The 13246-nt window shown below is 49.2% G+C and overlaps 2 pseudogenes; both read right to left on the bottom strand.

Annotated features, from left to right (window-relative positions):
• Window positions 1-893: 893 nt before the first annotated feature.
• Window positions 894-1012, bottom strand: LOC137651374 (5S ribosomal RNA; annotated as a pseudogene).
• Window positions 1013-3678: 2666 nt separating this feature from the next.
• LOC137651373 (5S ribosomal RNA) lies at window positions 3679-3797 on the bottom strand (annotated as a pseudogene).
• Between the last annotated feature and the right edge of the window lie 9449 nt (window positions 3798-13246).

Here is a 13246-nt window from a genome sequence, read left to right on the forward strand (position 1 = left end):
TGACAGACAACCTGGTCTTGTTGAGACCCATTCTCAACAGACAACAATGGTGGGAAGACGCAGGCGTCGATGTTGTCCCGCCATCACCGGAAAGCAACTTGCCAAAGAGTCTTGGGGTCTGAGACTGGGGGGAAGAACAGCAGAAGCTTGAAGTTCCAGGCTGTCGCAATCAGGTCCCCCAGGCCAGGACTTGCTGGTTACTAAAGGCCAAAGACCCCCAGGTACCCTCTGTCTGCGAGGCTCTGCTCAGATAGTCAGAGAGAACATTCCTCTGCCCGGAATGAGCGAGCCGATAGTGGTATTGAGAGGACCTCGGATCATCTCAGTATCTCTACTGCAAGATGCGAAGGTATGAAAATGCGTCCCTTGCTGGTTGGAATACGCCAGTACCACGAAGTCGTCGCGCACGGAGCGACTCGGCAGGAACTGTAGGATCTGTAGAGGTGCCAGACTAAGGCCCCTAAGCCTGCCTGAATGATGGAGAGGTACCCTTCAGGTCCTAACCATAGGCCTGAACCGGAACATGTCTCCCCCCCCCCCTCCCTTTTCTTTGACGAGTCCAAGAACAGCATCAAAATGTGGGGAAAGGACGAGAATATCCACTCCCATCAAGAGGTTCCATAGGTCAACACCCATTGCAGGTCTAAACGTTCTGGTGGTCCCATAGGGGCCAGAAAGTCCGGTTAATCGTTGCTTTGATACCACCGGAACTTGGGCCGCCCCACAGGGAACTTATCCTGAGGCGACCGTTCGGGACTTTAGACGGGTCAATGAGGAAAAAGAGACCCAGGAAACGTTCCAAGATAGGGCTGAAAGCTCTGCTTGACTGAGAACAGGAACTGCAACTCTCCTCAGCCTTGCCACAGTCAACTAAAGGGAAGGCTCGGAGGAGGCGGCAACAGCATCTGGCGTCCTCAGGCGGTCACCCATCCAAGTACTGACCAGACCCAACGTTGCTTACCTTCGCTGATTGGACGAGAAGCGGTGTTTCCAATGTGGTAAGGCCGTTGACTCAATATCATGGCTAGATACTCCAGATGTTGAGGCAGAAGTAGAGAAGGCTCCTAGCAAATTACCATGATCCCTCACTCATGGTAAGGACCCGGAAGCTTGTCCCGGCGATGAAGAAGGTCAAACCCAAGCCTACCGGAGTTGACCAGACCTCCAAAAGGCGAAGGAGGCGGAAGCCTGCTCCTGAGCGGCCATGAGGAAAGCAGGGAGAGTTCTCTGGGGAAAAACCTGCGATGCCGCGCCGGGATCGCCACACTGCATCTTAAGTCTAGGCTGAATTCCAAGAGCTTCCTGGAAGATGGATGGAATGGAAACTGGAAGTACCCGTCCTTCCAATCCAGGGCCTAAGGAGTTCTGCCGCCTCGTTACCAGTCTGATCGATTCTGCTGTTCCACGCTGGACGAAGTTTGTTCGACAAACTTGAACAGAGCTGAGAGGTCGACCACGGAATTCCAGTCTCAGATGCTCTCCTAAGAGAAAGGATCGACTGAAGAAGCCAAGGGGTGAAGCCATCGACGACCCAGTGGAGGACCTTCTCCTAAGGCATGGATCATTCTGCCCAAACGGGCAAAACTCTTGCCGACCCCATGGCATAGAGGTTCAGTGACACTGAATTCGCTGACAGAGACGGAGAGATGGTAAGAGCGAGGCGCGATATCCTTGGCTGATCACAGAGATCGTGCAGGAATCGGCATCGGGAAGCTGTTATCCGGATGAGTAACCTTAGGCAACCTCCCAGCGTGAGACCTGCAAGGGGAGGGGGGGGTGCCAATGCTAGAGTTTGTGAACTCTGCCGCTCCCTCTAGGATTATGCCCCCCCGGGAGAGCCTCCCGTGCTACCTGTCCCTGACAAGAGGGGACTGCTATTGGACACCTTGTCTTAGCTGCCGTAGCCGGTTCGATAACTTAGGCCGACGAGGCTGAAAGAGGAGGCGCTGGAGGCCTGCAGGGTCTGGAAGAAAGCGCCTTGGAGGAGTGAAAACGGAAGTTGATTTCATCCGCACAACCGCTGTCCATGTCTCTGTCCTTGGGCACAAACAAGCTCTTCCCAAGGATGGAAGAGTGTCTGAGCTTGTGGACATCCACGGATGAGACACCCGAGAGGAAGCCCTCGGTCACTGCGTCTAGATGGTCCAACATCGAGCTTGCCAGCAAGTTTGAAACTTGGCGACGAAACGCCAAGGTGCTTGAGCCCGAGAGGAGGAAAGTACCTATGATCTTTCTGGAGCTTCCTTGTACAAAACCTCGGGTCGCAACCGAGGAGGGAAAGGACCTGGTAAGCCCCTTCCACAAGATGGAGAAGAGGAAGGGCTAAACTAGTCACCCCTTGCCCGATGGAGAAATCTCGAACGGAAAGCTCCCTGGCAAGACCCTTCCAGGAAATGACGAGGAAGGGCTAATCCAGGTTCTGGAAAGAAGAATGTTGCTCAGACCTCCCTGAAGATTCTTCCTGCTCTTGCATGTGCCATGCTCTGCGTTTAAGGGGTGAAGACCGTGTTCTGGAAATACGCTCCAAAAGACTCGCCAGGCTGGCCATGTTGCGAAACCCCGACGGGAATCGTGATTGCAATCGCCCTGGCGCTCGCGCGATGATAATCAATGGTTCGCGTGTGGCCGAACCGATGCCACGGCTCGTGAAAGAAGTTGTAGTGTGGTTGTTTGAGTAGCCTGTGCCGTGGGAGAAGCTCTCCCGGGAGTTCCGTCAGGGGAAGCAGAGGGTCCGGAACCGTTCCGAGTATAGTCACAGTCGAGCTCTCAGGGCCATCGAAAGGTTGACAGACAACCTGGTCTTGTTGAGACCCATTCTCAACAGACAACAATGGTGGGAAGACGCAGGCGTCGATATTGTCCCACCATCACCGGAAAGCAACTTGCCAAAGAGTCTTGGGGTCTGAGACTGGGGGGAAGAACAGCGGAAGCTTGAAGTTCCAGGCTGTCGCGATCAGGTCCCCCAGGCCAGGGCTTGCTGGTTACTAAAGGCCAAAGACCCCCAGGTACCCTCTGTCTGCGAGGCTCTGCTCAGATAGTCAGAGAGAACATTCCTCTGCCCGGAATGAGCGAGCCGATAGTGGTATTGAGAGGACCTCGGATCATCTCAGTATCTCTACTGCAAGATGCGAAGGTATGAAAATGCGTCCCTTGCTGGTTGGAATACGCCAGTACCACGAAGTCGTCGCGCACGGAGCGACTCGGCAGGAACTGTAGGATCTGTAGAGGTGCCAGACTAAGGCCCCTAAGCCTGCCTGAATGATGGAGAGGTACCCTTCAGGTCCTAACCATAGGCCTGAACCGGAACATGTCCCCCCCCCCCCCCTCCCTTTTCTTTGACGAGTCCAAGAACAGCATCAAAATGTGGGGAAAGGACGAGAATATCCACTCCCATCAAGAGGTTCCATAGGTCAACACCCATTGCAGGTCTAAACGTTCTGGTGGTCCCATAGGGGCCAGAAAGTCCGGTTAATCGTTGCTTTGATACCACCGGAACTTGGGCCGCCCCACAGGGAACTTATCCTGAGGCGACCGTTCGGGACTTTAGACGGGTCAATGAGGAAAAAGAGACCCAGGAAACGTTCCAAGATAGGGCTGAAAGCTCTGCTTGACTAAGAACAGGAACTGCAACTCTCCTCAGCCTTGCCACAGTCAACTAAAGGGAAGGCTCGGAGGAGGCGGCAACAGCATCTGGCGTCCTCAGGCGGTCACCCATCCAAGTACTGACCAGACCCAACGTTGCTTACCTTCGCTGATTGGACGAGAAGCGGTGTTTTCAACGTGGTAAGGCCGTTGACTCAATATCATGGCTAGATACTCCAGATGTTGAGGCAGAAGTAGAGAAGGCTCCTAGCAAATTACCATGATCCCTCACTCATGGTAAGGACCCGGAAGCTTGTCCCGGCGATGAAGAAGGTCAAACCCAAGCCTACCGGAGTTGACCAGACCTCCAAAAGGCTGAAAGAGGAGGCGCTGGAGGCCTGCAGGGTCTGGAAGAAAGCGCCTTGGAGGAGTGAAAACGGAAGTCGATTTCATCCGCACAACCGCTGTCCATGTCTCTGTCCTTGGGCACAAACAAGCTCTTCCCAAGGATGGAAGAGTGTCTGAGCTTATGGACATCCACGGATGAGACACCCGAGAGGAAGCCCTCGGTCACTGCGTCTAGATGGTCCAACATCGAGCTTGCCCGCAAGTTTGAAACTTGGCGACGAAACGCCAAGGTGCTTGAGCCCGAGAGGAGGAAAGTACCTATGATCTTCCTGGAGCTTCCTTGTACAAAACCTCGGGTCGCAACCGAGGAGGGAAAGGACCTGGTAAGCCCCTTCCACAAGATGGAGAAGAGGAAGGGCTAAACTAGTCACCCCTTGCCCGACGGAGAAATCTCGAACGGAAAGCTCCCTGGCAAGACCCTTCCAGGAAATGACGAGGAAGGGCTAATCCAGGTTCTGGAAAGAAGAATGTTGCTCAGACCTCCCTGAAGATTCTTCCTGCTCTTGCATGTGCCATGCTCTGCGTTTAAGGGGTGAAGACCGTGTTCTGGAAATACGCTCCAAAAGACTCGCCAGGCTGGCCATGTTGCGAAACCCCAACGGGAATCATGATTGCAATCGCCCTGGCGCTCGCGCGATGATAATCAATGGTTCGCGTGTGGCCGAACGTAGAAGCGGCCATGCGCGGATGCGCAGAGGCGCAGACGAAAGTGCGCGAGGGAGCGCAGAAGGAGGGCGAGCGTGGAAGGAAGGGCGAGAGCTGGTGGGCGGAATCCGAAAGTTCACAGGCGAGCGATGACCCGTAGGCGAGCAAAGGATACTGCAGAAATCGAGCCAACGTTCGCGCGACGGAACACCGTCGGTCCGCGCGACGGAACACCGTCGGTCCGCGCGACGGAACACCGTCGGTCCGCGCGACGGAACACCGTTGGTTCGCCCGCGGACGAACATTGGAGCGCATGCGCGCAGGCACGTGGGCAGGCGGTCGGGAGACCGATGGCGTGTAGGCGGGCGATGGCGCGTTGATGAGCGATGGCGCGTCTTGGCGAGCGATGGCGCGTCTTGGCGAGCGATGGTCCGTAGGCGAGTGAAGGTGCGTTGGCAAGCGATGGCGCGTCGGCAAGGGATGGCGCGTTGGCGAGCGGTGGTGCGTTAATTGATTGATTGAAAGTTTTCTGGCATCCTGACATCTAAGGTCATTGACGCCGATACCATTTACTGTATATGAAAATTAAAAGCAAATTCGATTAAAACCATAAAAATTAAGAAGTCATTACAATAGTTAAATAGTTTTCAGAAGACCTGCTTCTGAAATAAATCTAAAAATTCCGCTCGCATAGTAAGACACATCATGTCCAAGAATCTTGGCAAGGATAAACCTGCCATCCTCACCTCGAGCCTCAAACAGATATCTATTTCTTAAGTTAGTAAAATTAGGGCATTCGGTCAACAAATGCCTCACTGTTAAAGGTACTAAGCAGTCCTCGCAATACGGTTGGTGTTGGCCCTTCAGCAGAAACTCGTGTGTCAACCGTGTGTGACCAATACGGAGACGACAAAGAGTCGTCTCCCATTTTCGGGGAATCATGTTATACCTCCAAGGTGATATGATATTTGTTACTTCCCTCATTTTATTGCCATCTTGACTATCACTGGGCTGTTGCCATTTATCACATACCAATTTCTTGATGTAAGGTGGGAAATCGTTACATGGAATGGGATACCTCCTTGGTAGCAACTCGGATGCCGCATTCTTCGCCAGCAAATCTGCCTTCTCATTCCCAGACACACCTACATGTGCTGGAACCCAACAAAATCGAACAGTTATACCTTTCCGTCCAATAATAAAAAGCCATTCTAAAATCTTTAAAACTAGAGGGTTACTAGAATTAAAAACTTCTAAAGCTTGAAGAACACTCCTTGCATCACTAAAAATTGTAAAATTACCCTCCTTTTCCAAAGCTATTTTCTCAATAGCGGTTAATATGCCATACAGTTCGGCAGTAAATATGGAAGCTGTTAGAGGAAGTGCACCTCTACAATTAAAATCATTACTATGTACTCCAAATCCAACGCCAGCATCAGATTTGGAGCCATCAGTATATATAAAAGTCGATCCTCTATGTTCTTCAACATGTTCCATAAAAAGAGACCTGGATTCTAAGTCAGTCAAATTCTTCTTAACTCCAATAAAGTATCTACAAAAAGATATGTCAGGTAATTTCCATGGAGGCGTTGATGATATCTTGAATGGAAGCACCTTATTTCTAATTATATCCAGATTGTTTAATAATTGGTTAACCCGAAACCCAAAAGGTTGAGGAGATTTTGGGTGCAACTCAAAGTAGGTTGAGTGCCTTACAAGGCTTGCAGTTTGAAAGGCTGAAGAATTGGGGAGTCTTTGCAATCTAAACCAATACCGAATAATAGAGGACATTCGGTAAAGGTCCAGAGGCAACTCCCCAGCATCAACAAGGAGACTTGTGATAGGGGAGGTTCTAAAGGCTCCTGTGGACAATCTAATGCTAGCATGATGTATTGAATCTAGTATTTTTAACCGGCTTGGGGTTGCTGAGGAGTATATTTCGCATCCATAACTAATTTTGGAAAATATCAAGGCCTTGTATAATTTTAAAATTGTATTGCGGTCTGCCCCCCATGATGTATGGGACAAGACTTAAAAGATTCATAGCTTCAACACATTTAGCTTTTAATGTTTTTAAGTGAGAAACCCATGTAAGCCTACAATCAAATATCAACCCTAAAAATTTTGCTTCACTTGCACATGGGATCCGTTGACCTTTGATGTATATATCCGGGTCTGGATGTACTCCCCGTATACGACAGAAATGGACAATTGTAGTTTTACTTGTTGAGAACTTAAATCCATTCATATCGGCCCAATGGATAATTTTATCAATAGAGAGTTGGATTTTTCTCTCAACCATTGCCATTCTGGCTCCAGCAAATGATATGGAGAGATCATCCACAAATAATGTTGCAAGAACATCCCGGGGAATGACTGAAGATATCCCATTAATTGCTAGTGCAAAAAGGGTTACACTCAGCACACTCCCCTGAGGAACTCCTTCTTCCTGGCATTTACTCTGTGATAGAGCTTCCCCAACTCTCACTTGGAAAACTCTATGTGAAAGAAATGACTGGATGAATAGTGGTAGCTCGCCTCTCAATCCGCACTCATGGATTCTTTTAAGTATACCGTATCTCCATGTGGTATCATATGCCTTTTCAAGATCAAAAAAAAACTGTCACATGGTGCTGTTTGGAAGCAAAGGCTTCACAAATGGAGGACTCAAGTTGTATCAGCACATCAGTCGTTGAGTGCATTTTCCTGAATCCACATTGAATGGGTGATAAAATATTCTTCTTTTCAAGGTACCAAATCAGTCTTGCATTGACCATCTTCTCCATGATTTTACATAAACAAGATGTCAATGCAATAGGTCGGTAGTTTGCTGCTAAAAACTTGTCCTTACCGGGTTTTAAAAAGGCTAAAATAATGGCTAGTTCCCAAACACTTGGATAACTATGATCATGCCATATTCTATTAAAAATGCTTAAAATAAATAACTTTGTATTAAAAGGTACATGTTTAATCATTGCATATGGAATTCCATCGGGTCCAGGGGCTGTATCGTTACAAGTAGCAAGAGCAGAATCAAATTCTCTTTCAGTAAAAGGAGAATTGTATGACTCTTGCTTTCTTGTTGCGAAGTTTAAAACTTTCTTTTCTTCATTGCTCCTATACTGGTGACCAGGAGCTGCTTGACACTTGCACGATACATTTGAGAAATGGTCAGCCAGGGCATTGCTAACTTCGGTTGCTCCAGTCATATACTGGCCATTTATCTTTAACACTGGTGGTGGGTTTGGGGTGAATTTTCCTGCTATCTTTTTTACTTTCCTCCACACAGATGATGTTGGTGTTCTACTGTTAATGGAGGAAACAAAGGATATCCAAGACTGGCGCCTAGCTTCTTTCATGGCACGGCGGAACTGTGCTCTACATTTCTTGTATATGACTAAATTCTCCTCATTACGGTGCATGCGCAATCGAGTTAAAGACTTTCTTGTGGCTCTGTGCAGGGCAGTTAGTTCTGACGACCACCAGGGGACTGGTCGTCGTCTGAATATCCCAGTTGTTTTGGGAATGGAATTCATTCCTGCTGTGTGAAGAGTTCCATTAAGTAAGTCTATGGCATCATCAACACTTTCAAACTGTTCTGCATTTCCTTCAATTTCACTTAACTCCCGAAATCTATTCCAGTCCGCCTTATCAAGATTCCATCGAGGTGATCTTTGTAAAGGTGGACCATTGTTGGTGTTTATAATGATTGGTGCATGATCACTAGTATGCCAATCATCTAATGTTCTCCAATTAAAATCGAGAAGACAGTTAGAGCTTGCAACTGATAGGTCAATGCAGGACAAGGTACCTGTCTGTACATGAAAATGTGTGGGCTCTCCTGTATTGAGGAGTCCGACATCTTCATTCTCCAAAATTGACGATATAATATTACCCCTTGCATTTGCTAAAACATCACCCCATAAAGGATGTCTACTATTAAGGTCTCCTAGTAAGAGAAAGGGTTGTGGGAGTTGTTTAATCACCTCTACTATATTATCATATGAGATGTTATCATTTGGAGGCAAGTAAAGAGAACAGATTGTGTATTTTCTCCCTATATCAATCTGTACAGCCACTGCCTGCAGAGGGGTACAGATAGACAAAGATATTTGGGGAACATCTCGACGAATGTATATAAGACTTCCCCCATGGCTCCCTGCTCGTTGATCATATGGTGTCCTATAGCTAACATACTCTCGAGGACAAGGAGTATTAGCATCGAGCTTGCTTTCTTGTAGACATACTGTTATAGGGGAGTGCTCACGTATGAGGAGCTTAAGTTGTTCATATTTCGCCCTTAAACCCTGGCAATTCCATTGCAGAATGGAGGAAAAAACTATGTTTTATTTTTTGAAAGACACCTTAGATGAAGTCTTCCCAATGGCACTATTTGATCTAACAATGTTTCCCGGAGGTAACTCTAGAGAGGATCTTGATATAGTGGGTTTTGTGTTTCTCTTTTTCTTTGTGTCCTTTTGATCTAATTGTTGAGGAGGATGGTGGACCTCAACTTGAATTTCTGATTGGTTCAATTTACCTTCTAGTTGTTCAGAAACATCAGCAGACAAGATATCATATTTATTGGAAGTCGTGACTTTAATGTTTCTTATGGTAGGAGGAGAGAGGGAGGGAGGTCTCTCTCTTTTTCGATTAAAAGGTTGTGATCTGTCAGGTTTTTGCACCTTCCCCACTACGGGTTCACCAGGTAAATTGGTTTCGAGTGCAACCTCCATCAGATCAGGCAAGGAAACGGCCTGTGAGAGGTTTGTACTATTGTTTAAAATCGGAGTAGTTGGCTTTTGAATAATTTTCAGATCTTTAAGTGTCCGTTTTGATTTTTCCACAATTTCTGGATATAGATTTTCGATGGGACTTTCAACCTCTTTAACTACTTTCATTTGTTTCTTTATCTTAGAAGTAGAGATATAATTTTCGTCTGTGTGGTTTGACAAGTTTTTCTTCAGAACCATTGAAAAAGGTTGCCCTGGTCTTATTTGCTTTTCAAGAGCTCTTTTACGAGCCTCTTTAAAAGTAACCCTTTCCATGGTCCTAATGGCCTGGATTTCTTTTTCAAAAAATAAACTTTACACAGCTTTTAGATGTAGCTGGGTGTGCTTCCCCACAATGTATGCAATTAGGGTTTTCTATGCATACTCCATGACTACTTTTTCCACAGTTGGCACAAACAGCTGGCTTATTGTTTAGTTTTTCTTTACATTTCTGGCTTAAATGGCCATACATTTGGCAATGATAACATCGCAATGGTGACGGGATATATGGTTTTACCTTCAAAGATAGCCATCCAGCTTTTATAACATTTGGTAATCGGCATTGATCAAATGTTATAATCGGAGTAGCAAGAGGGATACGTTGTTCTCCAACTCTCTTTCTCATTCTGACTACTTTAACTACTCCTTGACTTTTCAGTTCATCCTCTATTTCTTTCTCCTCTATATCCAACAATTCTGGAGCATATATCACACCTCTACTCTGGTTGAAAGTAGGGTGCGAAACGCATTTTACGCTATGACCATTCAATGTTGTAAGTGTTTTTAACCTTTCACCTTGTAATGGGGACAGTGTCTCTATCAAGAGACTTCCATTTCCCTGGGGTAAAATTTTTGGCTGCCCTCCACATAAAGTAACTATTTCTCTATTAGCTTTAAAAACATTTATACGCTCATTTCTTCCGTTTTCAAATTCCAAGATAAAAAAATTTTCATAATTCACTACTTCATAGTGACCAGGTAATACTTCTACTTTTCTATATCTTTCTGTACTGTCATCATTTTTCACTCTCTCTCTCTTCTTCTCTAGCGTTTTATTATTCACATGACGTGAATAAGGTTCTAACGTTACAATGTTAGAACCCGAGTTGGAGCTGTCTGTACCGAGGTCCATGTTTGTATTTTCCAGGTCGTCAACAGAGGTGTTGGGTTTTTTTGAAAAAGCAAGCCGGGTTATCCACCTCTTATCGGAGGATGTCAGTCCTTTTATCCCATGTGGCCCAACACGAGAAGAGGCTTCAGCGGGGACCAGTCCTCTATTAGAGAGGGGCTGCCTCTCTTAAGGTGGGCGTACACTGGTCAGTGGGGGTAGTTAGCCCCTCCCATCGTCAACTCCAATGCCTGGCGTCACCCATTACCCGCAAATATGGGTGACTTAAGACCGGATCACTGGAGCCCGACTCTTAACAGACTTGGTCTGCACCCAATGGGGTCTGCCAGAGGGTGATGGCGTCTAAATTGGCACAAGTTGAGATGGAATGCATTCCATCCCACACTCTGCCAAATACAAAGCAGCATCCAAAGTAAAATCGAACATGCCAAAGTCGTCAACAATAATGAGCCCAAAAGGAAGAGATGGGAGAAAAAAAGAAATAATCAAAAGTAAAAGAGAAAGTGCTGACTGATTTAGTTGAATCGACAGCTGGGCACCGAGGTCCAATGGGAAGTAGTTCCCACTGTTCATTAGAGCCCAGCTGCTAATCCCTAAGCCCCCCATCCTCATCAATGCTTCAGCATCTGGGGGGCGGTGGTGCGTTAACAAAACGCTAGCGTGTAGGCGAAGAATCGCGCGGGCACGTAGTCGATCGCTAACGCGTAAGAGACTAGGGATGATTAGCGCGCATCGCGCTAATCAGAATGTGCGCAGGTGCATTAGTGCGCAGGTGCATTAGGATGGTGAGCGCTGAAGCGAGCTGTCAATCAAGCGATCCTGGACGGTCAGAAAAAACCGTTGGCGCCCATTGGTGCGTGGCTGGAAAGGGCGCGCAGATGTGCGCTGGCGATTGAAGAAAGCTGGCGCACAGAAGGACAGAAATAAAGGTGAGCGCTGGCGAGCAGGAGGAAGATCTACGGCAAGACTCAGCTACCGGAGATCGTCCACAGCAGGCGAGAGCTACATCGCTACTGATGGTGTCCAGGGGACCTGACACGCGTGGCAGATCGATGGCGATTGTTGACGCGCAGGAGATGGCTGACGAGCAGGCGGTTCACGCGATGGACCACCGTCGGTTCGCGCGACGGAACACCGTTGGTCCACGCGATGGAATACCGTTGGTTCGCGCGCGGACGAACATTGGAGCGCATGCGCCCAGGCACGTGGGCGTGTGGACACGCAGGCACGTGGGGGCGCGGATGAGCGCAGGTGGTCGGGAGACCGATGGCGCGTAGGCGGGCGGTGGCGCGTCTTGGCGAGCGATGGCGCGTTTTGACGAGCGATGGCGCGTCTTGGCGAGCGATGGCAAGCTATGGCGCATCGGCAAGCGACGGCGCGTTGGCGAGCGGTGGTGCGTTAACAAAACGCTAACGCCTAAGAGACTAGGGATGATTAGCGCGCACCGCGCTAATCAGAATGTGCGCAGGTGCATCAGGAAGGTGAGCGCTGAAGCGAGCTGTCAATCAGGCGATCCTGGACGGTCAGAAAAAGCCGTTGGCGCCCATTGGTGCGTGGCTGGAAAGGGTGCGCAGATGTGCGCTGGCGACTGAAGAAAGCTGGCGCACAGAAGGACAGAAATAAAGGTGAGCGCTGGCGAGCAGGAGGAAGATCTACGGCAAGACTCAGCTACCGGAGATCGTCCACAGCAGGCGAGAGCTACATCGCTACTGATGGTGTCCAGGGGACCTGACACGCGTGGCAGATCAATGGCGATTGTTGACGCGCAAAGAGATGGCTGACGAGCAGGCGGTTCACGCGACGGACCACCGTCGGTTCGCGCGACGGAACACCGTTGGTCCACGCGATGGAATACCGTTGGTTCGCGCGCAGACGAACATTGGAGCGCATGCGCCCAGGCACGTGGGCCTGTGGACGCGCAGGCACGTGGGCCTGTGGACGCGCAGGCACGTGGGCGCGCGGATGAGCGCAGGTGGTCGGGAGACCGATGGCGCGTAGGCGGGCGATGGCGCGTCTTGGCGAGCGACGGCGCGTCTTGACGAGCGATGGCGCGTCTTGGCGAGCGATGGTGAGTCTTGGTGAGCGATGGCGAGTCTTGGCGAGCGATGGCAAGCGATGGCGAGCGGTGGTGCGTTAACAAAACGCTAACGCCTAAGAGACTATGGATGATTAGCGCGCATCGCGCTAATCAGAATGTGCGCAGGTGCATCAGGAAGGTGAGCGCTGAAGCGAGCTGTCAATCAGGCGATCCTGGACGGTCAGAGAAAACCGTTGGCGCCCATTGGTGCGTGGCTGGAAAGGGCGCGCAAATGTGCGCTGGCGATTGAAGAAAGCTGGCGCACAGGACAGAAATAAAGGTGAGCGCTGGCGAGCAGGAGGAAGATCTACGGCAAGACTCAGCTACCGGAGTTCGTCCACAGCAGGCGAGAGCTAGATCGCTACTGATGGTGTCCAGGGGACCTGACACGTGTGGCAGATCAATGGCGATTGTTGACGCGCAGGAGATGGCTGACGAGCAGGCGAACGTTGACGCGTCTGTGGTTGCTGGGGAGCAGAAGGCAACGCGTGGAATCTTGTGCGTAGAAGAAGAGTCCTTGTCCAAGACCTGAACCAAAGTTCTAGATTGCGCGGGCAAACGTGGGCGCACAGGGCGCGTATCAGGAACCAACAGGAACCGCAGCGACGATCATCAGGAGAGCGCTGACGAACA

This window comes from Palaemon carinicauda, chromosome 12 (assembly GCF_036898095.1).
Source record: "Palaemon carinicauda isolate YSFRI2023 chromosome 12, ASM3689809v2, whole genome shotgun sequence".
NCBI classification, from domain to species: Eukaryota; Metazoa; Arthropoda; class Malacostraca; order Decapoda; family Palaemonidae; genus Palaemon; species Palaemon carinicauda.